Raw genomic sequence first — 12,293 nt, forward strand, 5'->3', positions numbered from 1 at the left:
GAAACTATCATCAGGGTGAACAGATAACCTACAGAATGGAAGAAAATTTTGCAATCTATTCTTCTGACCAAGGTCTAATATCCAGAGTCTACAAGAAACTTAAACAAGTTTATAAGAAAAACAGCCCTATTAAAAAGTAGGCAAAGGACATGAAAACACTTCTCAAAAGAAGACATTTATATGGCCAACAAATACATGAAAAAGAGCTCAACATTACTCATCATCAGAGAAATGCAAGTCAAAACCACAATGAGATATCATTTCATTCCAGTGAGAATGGCGATTATTAAAAAGTCAGGGAACAACAGATGCTGGCGAGGATGTGGAGAAAAAGGACTGCTTTTACACTGTTGGTGGGAAGGCAAATTAGTTCAACCATTGTGGAAGGTAGTGTGGTGATTTCTCAAAGATCTAGAAGCAGAAATACCATTTGATCCAGCAATCACATTACTGGGCATATACTCAAAGGAATATAAATCATTCTGTTACAAAGATAGGCGCATACGTATGTTCATTGCAGCACTAGTCCCAATAGGAAAGACATAGAATCAACCCAAATGCCCATCAATGATAGACTGGATAAAGAAAATGTGGTACATATACACCATGGATTACTATGCACCCATAAAAAGGAATGAGATCATATCCTTTGCAGGCACATGGCTGGAGCTGAAAGCCATTATCCTCAGCGAACTAACACAGAAACAGAAAACCAAGTACCACATATTCTCATTTGTAAGTGGGAGCTGAACGATGAGAACACATGGACACATCAGGGGACGAACACACACTGGGGCCTGTCAGGTGGGGCAGGGGGAGGAAGAGCATCAGGAAGAATAGCTAATGGATGGTGAGCTTAATACCTAGGTGATGGGTTGATCTTACAGCAAACCGCCATGGCACACATTTGCCTATGTAACAATCCTGCATATCCTGTACGTGTACCATTGAACTTAAAATAAAAGCTGAGGGAAAAAAAAGTAGTAAGCTAGAATGATAAGATGGTCAGTTATAAAATCAATATATTCTTAAAAAAAAGAAATCTTCCAAGGACCTTATTTTCTCCTAAATCCTCCCCATTAACCAACCACTAAATTAATCTCAAGATTTGATACTAAAAACAATAAATGAATTTTCCCTGGCTTTTTAACAGAATTTCCCTGGAATACAAATGACATAGGGAAATTTATAGAAAAGACTATGACAAGTAAGGCATGAAAAAAATAATTAAAACCCAGAGAAGAGTACTTCATTGTATCCATATTATTAAAATGCATCTGATGAAAACATACCACTTTTGTTATGTTTACAACTAGCATATGACGTGTTTGTCAACTAAACTGTGAACTTCAAGAGATTTTATGTTTATTAATTTCTTAAATGGCTAAGCATATTACAATGCTGTAAACACTATTTGAGACTCAGCAATAACTGTTGAATGAAAAAGCAAATTAAAGTTAAACAGATTTATGGTTTTAAAGTTACTAATATTAAAACTTTTCCATCAATTCAGTTGGAAATGAATTCAGCTGATGTTTGAGTATGTACCCAGCAGTCTTAATTCTACACATACATTTACCAATCTAATAATTCAGCAACTGAGAACAAATTATTGAGAATCTAATGTGTCCAAAGTACTACAATAATTAAACAACAAATATAACAATAAAATAAATAGACAAGGCCTGTTCTTTAATGGACCTTAAAATTTATCAGCAAAAAACAATGTCCCAGGTCACTACAAAAAAAAACGATTAAAATGGAGCTAGCGAAATGTATTGAGAACAGAAACAATAGGAAGACTTAATACAGCTTTAGTTGAAATCTAATGGATGAATTGAAGTTAGTCATTTGCAACTGTAGAGGAAGAGTTTGTATAGCAATTGGGTAAAATATATATAAAGGCTTGGATTGGGGGAAGGGCTTGATTAATCTCAGAAACTGAAAAAATATAATACAAATGGAATATGGGGATAGGTATAGCAAAACAAGGGACTGACAAAATAATGAAGAATGAATTGGTGAAGAATGTTGTAAGACAAGATCACTGGTTTGGTTTTCATTTCATAGGCAATGAGAATCTGCTAAAGAGTTTTATTTTAAATATACTGGCATTTTGTTAAGATCATTCTGACTGCAATGTGGAGATTGAATTAGAGATGAAAAACCAAATATGAAACTTAACTTCTGCTTTATCCTTCATTTGTGTCTTGCGTTAGTATCACTGTAGATATTAACTATAGAGACCATATTTAGAAAAATCAATGAAAGCTCTGTTAAAATCTTCAGCATCAAATAAGAAAATCTAAACAAAATTTTAATAAAAACAGTTATTTCATATCTAGGTCAAAAAGAAAACAAGAGTAAGCAAGAGAGAGAGAGGAAAAAGAAAAGAAATTGTACTAAATATTACATACAAGTACTTTAGCCTCACTGATATAAATTAAAATTTAAAGAGTTAAAATAATACACATAAATCATGTTTATATATTTTACAGATAACACATTATTCCTAAAACTTTTCACCCATAAAGCTGTTGTCAATGCATGAACATTCAACAACCATTTACATAAAATACATATGTGATTGTCATGCTTCAATTATTATGTTAATAAATCCTCAGTCTTTCTGATGGGGGAAATTAGCATAAGTATCTCATTACAATGTGGGAAATTTTCTACTAAACAAAACAAATTATTTTGCAAAGGCCATTGAACAGCTGTCAAACGAAACTGACTTTTGGTTGAAATCAGTGGGTGTCTGATTCAGACTAATAATATACAGGTTAAATGTATGTAAGTGACTCATCAGAGCCCCAAGTCTCTCTACTATTTAAATAAAGTTTTCAGGCAAGACAGGGCTCATGATAATTCTTTCCATATCATTAGCAAAACTATTGTGCAATGTTTTAGGTTAACAGACTCTGCATACTCAAAAGGCATGTAAATTTCCTGATGAATAATATATACAAAGACACAAAACTGTGGCACTGACTTCTGATGATTTATAGGCACTCCTTGAAGAGGATGATCTTAATAAGCCATAGATAAAAGATATATACTATATGCTGATTTGCTAATTTAAAAAAATGACATTTTGTGATTAATTTTCACATTTTATTCACACTGAAAAAGTTGTAAACACATCAGAGATAGTAAGTAATAAATGAAAGAAAACAAAGGACAATGTACTATATGAATCTAAAAATACGTAAATTTTTGTACGTAAAATAGAAAGATCTCTATAACTTTGTTTTATAAATTAATCTGTGATTTGATAAAGGCAGTTGACATATGTACTTTGTCATCTTAGCCATTTTCTTCTATTTGTATTCTTCCTCCTTACCCCCTTCTATTCTTCCTCTTCCTCTTTCTTTTACTATGATTACTGTAATAACTACTATCCATTATTATAATAATGATAGCAATCCTTCAATGATTTACTTGATATTTACTGTAAGCCTGGAAATCTGCTAAGCTAATGACATTAGATAATTTTATTTAATTCTCACAATAAATTTATGAGGTAAGAATTATTATTTTAATTTTCCATTGAAGTATCAGTCTAAAATAATTTAAATAGATTTTCCAAGGTCACGTAGCTAAATCATACAGGGTTGGTCTTGATTTCTAATTCTATCTGATTCCAGAGTTCATGATCTTAACTGCTTTACTATTTTGCCTTCATCTGGCAAAATAGTTTAATTAAGGCCAAAACTGAACAAATGAATAGAGACAGTGAATGCACTCAAGGGTACAACAAGGAAAAAAGAAATAATATTTGAAAAATAACTCCTGAGTGTTCTGTATTGTTTGCTTGTTCATTTAATTTTTCTTTTATTTGCAGCTTATCACCTCAGAAATGAGGGGAAGTATTAGAACAACAACATCAATAAAAAAAGTTCTCATTTAGGAAAAATATCCCTCTGACAAATCAGAGAGGAATTAGATGGAGAAAGGATATTCATAGCTGTTGTCTGGTGCCTTTTTTTTTTTTTTTTTTTTTTTAGTACAGATGGGGTTTCACCATGTTGACCAGGTTGCTCTTGATCTCTTGACCTTGTGATCCACCTGCCTCATCCTCCCAAAGACTGATGCCCTTTTAATAAACCCAGCACTTCCTATTTCCTTGCATCACAGCTCAGGTTTTGGAATGAAAGACAGACTCTCTAATAGAAAAGACATAATAATTTGAAGGATTCCAAGAACATCATGGCTAGTGTGCCACTGGTCATTGATTATGGGAGGATGTAATAGTCAATGACCGCACACTTTTCGCATGGTGCCATATCCAATATAGCAGACAGACTGCTATAACAGAATAGCCATGACTAGTGGATAGCAGGATAGCCATGATTAGTGGATAACAGGATAGCCATAACTAGTGGAGACCCAGGAGGGAAACTTCCCTGTACACTGTAGTATGGTGAGAAGGAAGTGACCAGATTCCCCTAGCCACCTGGAAGTGCTTATTGACAAGTGCGAAGAAGAAGCCTGGATAGAACTCTGGATGTTGCAGTTCAGGTGCATTCTACACCTCTAGAGTGTGGCAAATATCAAATTCATAAAATCCAAGGAAACACAGAGAGCCAGTGACACCGCAGAACACATCAGCACAGGATGCTCAAGAGCAGACCAGATGAGCCACGCATGGCAGACAGCTTAAAGCATGCAGTAAAAGACCAGAACTATAGAGAATCCCAATATAGGCATAAATTACTTTGCTCCTAAAGACAGATAACATCATGGAAACAGAGAGAGAGAGGAGAGAAGGCCATTTGAGAGAGGACAGAGAAAGCTCTGACAGGAAGTAGAAACCTTAAAAATAAATTGGTATTTACCCTAATACCTGAATTAATCCAAAACAGACTCTTTTAAAGAGGAAACAAAGAGTTATCTTTAACTCACTGGTATCCCTCTTCTCTCAGGGGTCCATAGGTAATACACTGCTCCTGTTATTTCATGTATTTTGGGGAGCTGCCTCTTTTGTGTCTTGCCTGACCAAGACCTGAACCTAACTACCGTCCCAGTTGGGGCTGTCTTAGAGAGTGGCCATCTTCGTAGGAACAAACTGGATTCAGGTCAGACAAGAGTTACAAGGACATCTGCCAATATAAACAAGTTTCCTGTGAGAGGACACGTGTCACAGATTAGACATTTAGGCTAAAGAAGTATCCTGTGAAAGGCCTATTGTAAACATCCAAAACAAAATTCCTTAGATTCTTGGTCATGGCATGGCTACCACTTATGATCACTCTCTGGAGAGAAACCTTGAGACAAAACTAGAAAAAAACTACAGATATTCTAGAAAATTTAAAATTACTTGCAGAAAAAAAAAAAAAAGGAAAGCAAGTGTATTTTTGGGTAGTATTGCATTAATCTTGACCAATCTGACAAACAGGAAAACAGCCACTCCCACTAGCTTAATATTCTAAATACTAGAGTAATTCACTTAACTTTAATAAATAGTGGGCCATTATTATTTAAAATAATTATATGTGTTCCTCTTTAACAAGAGTAAACCAAAAAGTCAATTCAATAATCAAATTAATCAATAAAATAAAAAGTACAGTCATTTTGACTCATCTACATAAATGACTAAGATCATTTTTTATTCTGACTATTTATTTTCAAGTATAATATTCTAAAATGAGCATATGCCTAAAGATATAAATTAAAAATGTCAGTCATCCCAGGAATAAGACCCTTACTTTCTCCAAAATTTTTTTTCACCTCTTCGCTGCTTATTAAAGCTTTCATCAGAGGAAGAAAAAAAGATTAAGCTATTGCAGGTGACATTATAAAATCAATCAAATGAGTGAGTTACTTCCACACTTCCTATTTAAAAAATTAAAGAAATCAGAGACTTACAGATAATTCATGTGTGGAGCCTTCTCTAATTCACACTTAGGTTTCATCAATTTATATACAATGCAATTCCGTAGATAATATCTCTTGATTAGTATTCCAAGTCTAATGGTCAAACAGATTTTACATGTAGAAAAGACATAAAATTAATTGAGATAATACATTGGATAAAATTATACTTGGCATTGAAGGACAGCTCAAATGTGGTATCACAGAAAATAAGAACATTTATACCACCAGAAACACTCATGGAGGTATTGGTGCAAGGAGTTTTTTAAACACATGTTAAATAGCATCTAAACAAAACTAAGTAAGATAGATTAAGAAAAGATTCTCTAATACATTAAGAATTCATCTTAGCTGATGTATTAGCCCTGCCTACTTTCTTAAAATCTCTCCCTATTATTATAAACTATGGTTAATAATCAATTTTTAAAATAAATGAAAGAAAAACTGAAAGCAAAACAACCACTGAATGTGATTCTCCACTGCTCAGGCACTGCATTTGTCAGGTTCAGCTCTTTTCCGTCCTCTCCATTCATCTTTCTGAGGTACTGGGAACTACAACTGAAATAAAGGCAAATAGCAAGAAGTCTTTGGCCTGGTATTATTCCACATCATCAGAACTGGCAGAGGTCTTATAGTTTATACACCACGATTGTGGGAATGCATGTGGGGATGGAATGCAGTGAGGTGCTGTAAAAATGTATCTTCTTATGTAAAGAGAGTTATGGATACTGTTATTTTTTGTCTTGGTGATCAGGGAAATATAGCTTTCTGAATGTACATAGAAATTTCTAATTCTAGTGGCAGTGTGGAAAACATGCACTAAAGATCGTTACCTAAATCCTGAAGAAAATTCACTTTGTAATGAATTTTTGGACTTACTATCATTGTCAATAACAAACCTGATATACAAACTTTGAATGCAAATGTCCCAATTCACACAAAGATCCTGAAATTAATTCTTGAACTAGCAGCAGGTTTGAACAGTTTACTTTTACATTTCATGTTGAACCATAAACCTTGAAAGCAAAATTGTCCCGTAGGTGTCTAGTAGCCCCAAGTTTGCGATAATACGTTTATTGCACATCAAATTTCATTCTGGAAAAAAAAAATCCACAATTCTGCTTCTCTGAATTTCTAAGGAGTAAAATTAAAAAAAAAAAACCTCATAATCAAGGATAACTAAAATATAAGGAAATGAGCTACTATGAATCAGTCAGTATAAGCGTCGAATGTATTTGGACTACAAAAGTTTTTATATATTAGAATTATTTGATACATAATATAGAATAACATGTCTGAACTAGACAGCATGGTTAATTTCATAAAAAAGGTATTAATCATGAAATTGTTTTCAAACAGACAATAAAGAATTTTTAACAGGAAAATATGTCTTTTATTCTTAAAAATTGAATGATGAACTTTTTTCTCAGCAGCTGATTAGAGAATCATGAGAGAATTAGTGGACTAAAATTAGATCTGTATGGCTGGGAGCGGTGGCTCCTGCCTGTAATCCCAGCACTTTGGGAGGCCAAGGCAGGTGGATCACGAGGTCAGGAGTTCAAGACCAGCCTGGCCAAGATGCTGAAACCCCATCTCTACTAAAAATACAAAAAAATTAGCCGAACGTGGTGATGGGCACCTGTAATCCCAGCTACTCGAGAGGCTGAGACAGAGAATTGCTTGAACCCAGGAGGCAGAAGTTGCAGTGAGCTGAGATCACACCACTGCACTCCAGCCTGGGTGACAGAGCAGGACTCTGTCTCGAAAAATAAAAATAAAAATAAAAAATAAAATTAGATCTGTGGATAATAATCATGGAAAAGAGAGATTCAAAAAGTTAAACATTTGAAAGAAAAAGTAAGTAATATGATAGCTAAAATGAAAAGTTCTAACATACGTCTACTTTAAATTCCAAGAAGATGGATTACAGAATATTTTGGAGAAATAATACATGCAAAAATATTAACTACAAATTTTAGAGTTGATAAAAGAGTGACCCCATAGATACAGCAAGTTCAATATATACTAACCAAGCTAAGTAAAACAAAAATAATTAAATATATGTACATTGGAGTGAAATGCCCCATCACCAGGGATACAGACAAAGTTTTAAAAGCAGATGGCAAGGACAGATAGAAAATTTACAAATCAATGAATGGTTGACAGGATACTTCTCTGAAGCAACAACAAAAATATCTTAAGATGGTTAAAGAAACAGGTGTCAGCTGAGGACTGGGTATACAGCAGATATAACCTTATTGGTACATACTAGTATATACTAATATCTATTTTATATACTACTATATAAAATATGCCAGTATATTTGCTAGTATATATATTTAGCTATATTTATATACTAGTATATAATTTCTATTTTATATACTAGTATAAAATAGAAAGCAAATATGAGTAAAAACAATACAAAAGAAAAACTTTGAAAAAGCATATTACTAACATATCTTTGCTAAACCAACTTCTAGTTTCTCAGACAAGATGAGAAATTACCCTAGAAGTAAATCCTAAAATGGAAACAAACAAAACATAAGCAAAAAGATAATGAAACAGTTAATGTGTAGATAAATCTGAACAAACAGCATCTGTATTAAATGTTATGCAGATAATTTCTAAATTAAGGTATTAAATAGAAATTAGCCTTAAAACATTGGAGATTATTAGGTTATTAAAGAGGAACAGAATTATCAGAATTAAGTGTTCTAGTGTCCTTGTATATAACAGTAGAGGGATTAAAATATTGCTTTGTATTTAATAAGTTAAGTTTGCAATTAAAAAATTTAATAGCAAACATGGAAAGTATAGAAATAATGTTCTAAATAGCAAAGGAGAAAATACTTAGTAAGAAAAAAACTGACAAATAGAAAAACTCATCAAATACGCAAGTCAGGAAGGATAAGAAATATTTTAATTGAGACAAATAGGAGTTTCAAAGTATAATGGTAAAAATCAGGGCAAATATATCCTAATAAACAGAAATAGACAAAAACAAAGTGAAAGCTTCTAGAACTTCATTTAAAATTATATGTTTTGTCGCATGAAAGGAAAGAAGCTTAGCATTCCCCTTGACAAACCTAGAAGAGGCTCTTGGGCTTATCTTGGGTCTTAAATATTGTGTAGCTTAAGAAAAACCACTTAACCTCTCTGAGCCTCAATTTTTAACAACTTTAGGTGTTTCTAAGCAGTACTTCAAGTATCAAATAAGGTAATAACTTAAAAATAAAAAAATTAAAAGAGCTCTTAAAATATAAAGAACACTCTTATGATATATTCCCTACAGAAAAGGTATTTTCCTACTATAGAAATCGAAATGCACCAATTGTTTATACATTAAAAACATACATATGAATTAATAGATGTATAAGCAGTACACTGTAACTAACTGCAGTTTGAGGTATTCAATAACATAAAAAAATTTGTCTATGGATCTTTAAATAAATAAATTATATTTTTACAAATGCTATTTACATCTAAAATATAAAGATAGGCCAAAGACAGAGGATGGCAAAGTTTTTCTGTAAATGGTCTAATAATAAATATTTTTGGCTTTATGGGCCATGTGGTTTCAGTAGCAACTATTCAACTTGGTTGCTGGAGCATGAAAGCAAACATAGACCATATACACATGAATGAGATGGCTATGTCTCAATAATATTTCATTTAACAACACAGGAGATGGGCCAAAGTTGGCCTGTAGGCCATAATTCACAACCTCTATCCTAAGATATAGACAGAAATTTTCACAATAATGGAGGGAAAACATATAACAAGTCAATATTGGCCAAAAGAAAGCTCAAGATAGAGACAAAGGGATCAATTCTTACGATAAAATTTTAAAACCACCAGGAATATAAATTTGTATACTTGAACATATCTAATAGACTAGCCTTAAACAGCTTATTTCAATAACTTAAAAGATATGTATTATTATACACTTTAACACCTCTACAATAAGGATGAATTTCAATATCTATGGCATTTCATTATTGCTGGTGACCAGGCAGCAATCATGACAAAGATGTCACTGTTAGACTGTGTGTAAACTTAATCCTTGTATTAGTATGTTTTCACACTGCTGATAAAACAAACCTGAGATTGGGCAATTTACACAAGATGAGGTTAAAGGGACTTACAATTCCATTTGGCTAAGGAGGCCTCACATTTATGGTGGAAAGTGAAAGGCACATCTCACATGGAGGCAGAGAAGAAAAATGAGCTTGTGCAGGGAATCTTTCCTTTTTAAAACCAGCAGATTTCATGAGATGTATTCACTATCATGAGAACAGCACAGAAAAGACTTAGCCCCATGACACATTTACCTTCCACTGGGTCGCTGCCACAACATGTGGGAATTCAAGATGAGATCTGGGCAGGGACACAACCAAACCACATCATTCTGCCCCTAGCCCTTCCAAATCTCATGTCCTAACATTTCAAAACCAATCATAACTTCCCAATAGTCCCCCAAAGTCTTAACCCACTTTAGCATTAACTCAAAAGTCCACAGTCCAAAGTCTCATCTAAGAAAAGGAAGTCTCTTCCGCCTATGAGTTTGTAAAAATCAAAAGCAAAGTTAATTACTTCCTAGATACAATGGGGGTACAGGCATTGGGTAAATACAGCCATTCCAAATGGGAGAAATTGGCCAAAACAAAGGGACTACAGACCCCATGCAAGTCTGAAATCCAGCAGGGCAGTCAAATCTTAAAACTCCAAAAAGATCTCCTTTGACTCCATGTCTCACATCCAGGTCACACTGATGCAAAACGTGCGTTCTCATAGTCTTGAGCAGCTCTGCTCCTGTGGCTTTGCAAGGTTCAGCCTCCCTCCCAGCTGCTTTCATGGGCTGGTGTTGAGTGTGTGAGGCTTTTCCAGGCACACAGGCCAACCCCACATTTCCTTCTGCACTGCCCTGGCGAAGTGCAGTGCCAGGGCCCCACCCTAGAAGCAAACTTCTACCTGGGCATCCAGGAGTTTTCATACATCCTCTGAAATCCAGGTGGAGGTTCGCAAACCCTAATTCTGGACTTCTGTGGATTCACAGGTTCAACACCATGTGGAAACAGCCAAGGCTTGGGGCTTACACTCTCTGAAGCCATGGCCTGAGCTCTACATTGGCTCCTTTCAGCCATGGCTGGAGCAGCTGGGATACAGGGCACCAAGTCCCTAGGCTGCATACAGCACAAGGACGCTGGGCCGGGCCCACAAAACCACTTTCTCCTCCTAGGCCTCTGGGCTTGTGATGGAAGGGGCTGCTGTGAAGACCTCTGACATGCCCTGGAGACATTTTTCCCATTGTCTTGGTAATTAACATTTCTTCACCTCCTTGTTGCTTATGCAAATTTCTGCAGCCAGCTTGAATTTCTCCTCAGAAAATTGGATTTTCTTTTCTATCACATTGTCAGGCTGCAAATTTTCCAAAATTTTATGCTCTGCTTCCCTTATAAAACTGAATGCCTTTAATAGCACCCAAGTCACATCCTGAGTCTTTGCTGCCTAGAAATTTCTTCCACCAGATACTCTGAATCATCTCTCTCCAGTTCAAAGTTCCACAAATCTCTACGGAAGGGGCAAAATGCCACCAGTCTCTCTGCCAAAACATAACAGGAGTCACCTTTGCTCCAGTTTCCAACAAGTTCCTCATCTCCATCTGAGACCACCTCAGCCTGGATTTCTTTGTCCATATTATTATCAGCATTTTGGTCAAAGCCATTCAACAAGTCTCTAGGGATTTCCAAAGTTTCCCACATTTTTCTGTCTTCTTCAGAGCCCTCTGAACTGTTCTAACCTCTGCCTGTTATCCAGTTACAAAGTTGCGTCCACATTTTTGGGTATCTTTTCAGCAGCACCCCACTCTCCTGGTACCAATTTATGGTATTAATCGGTTTTCACATTGCTGTTAAAGACATACCCAAGACTGGGCAATTTACAAAAGAAAAAGTTTTAATGGACTCACAGTTTCATGTGGCGGGGAGGCCTCACAATCATGGCAGAAGGTGAAAAGCACATCTCACATGGCTACATGGCTACAGACAAGAGAAAAGAGCGTGTGCAGGGGACCTCTCTTTTTAAAACCATCAGATCTCGTGAGACTTATTCACTATCACGAGAACAGCACAGGAAAGATGCATTCCGATGATTCAATTACCTCCCACCAGGTCCCTCCTATAAGATGTGGGTATTCAAGAAGAGATTTGGGTGGGGACACAGCCAAAACCGTACCAATGTTTTATCCTTTTGGCACGGATGGGCACCTCGAAACCCCTTAAGGTTCCAGTTCAGAAGCCCTCTAAGAACCAATTGTCTGAAAACCTCCTGTGACAACAGGAGTGCCAGTGGTTTGAAATGTTCCTTCAGATATTAATGTTGTACTATTCTAATAAATACTTTATTACAATATTCCA

At 35.2% G+C, this 12,293-nt stretch overlaps 1 pseudogene; it reads left to right on the plus strand.

Moving 5' to 3' along the window:
* The first annotated feature begins 8,919 nt into the window (after nucleotides 1-8,919).
* LOC112133288 (U6atac minor spliceosomal RNA) lies at nucleotides 8,920-9,007 on the plus strand (annotated as a pseudogene).
* The last annotated feature ends 3,286 nt before the right edge of the window (nucleotides 9,008-12,293 follow it).

The sequence above is a fragment of the Pongo abelii genome, chromosome 3 (genome assembly GCF_028885655.2).
Source record: "Pongo abelii isolate AG06213 chromosome 3, NHGRI_mPonAbe1-v2.0_pri, whole genome shotgun sequence".
NCBI lineage: Eukaryota > Metazoa > Chordata > Mammalia > Primates > Hominidae > Pongo > Pongo abelii.